Here is a 321-nt window from a genome sequence, read left to right as displayed (position 1 = left end):
CAGTGTTTAGTTCTGTACAATAAATAATTTTCTAATATAATATAGTGTGATAAAACTTTCGTTGGCTTTTGAGATGCATAGAGATTTTTATATTTTTTCTAAGGAAATTCGAGACAATAGTTTTCATTTGCACCCTGGTGTGAATTCCTGTAGGAAAGAAATTTCTAGACCTGGGTATCGCAACCCCCTTCAGCCCCAGATTTCGCAGCATGTACGACGATTCGGCCAAATAGCCTACGGCCAAAAATGCGCAAACTTGTTATATGCTTTATAATGAAAATGTATAATTGATAATTTGCACACCAAATATGTTTATATTAA

This window comes from Penaeus monodon, chromosome 22 (assembly GCF_015228065.2).
Source record: "Penaeus monodon isolate SGIC_2016 chromosome 22, NSTDA_Pmon_1, whole genome shotgun sequence".
Taxonomy (NCBI): Eukaryota; Metazoa; Arthropoda; class Malacostraca; order Decapoda; family Penaeidae; genus Penaeus; species Penaeus monodon.
The sequence above is the reverse complement of the archived record's forward strand: the minus strand, read 5'-3'. Positions refer to the sequence as shown.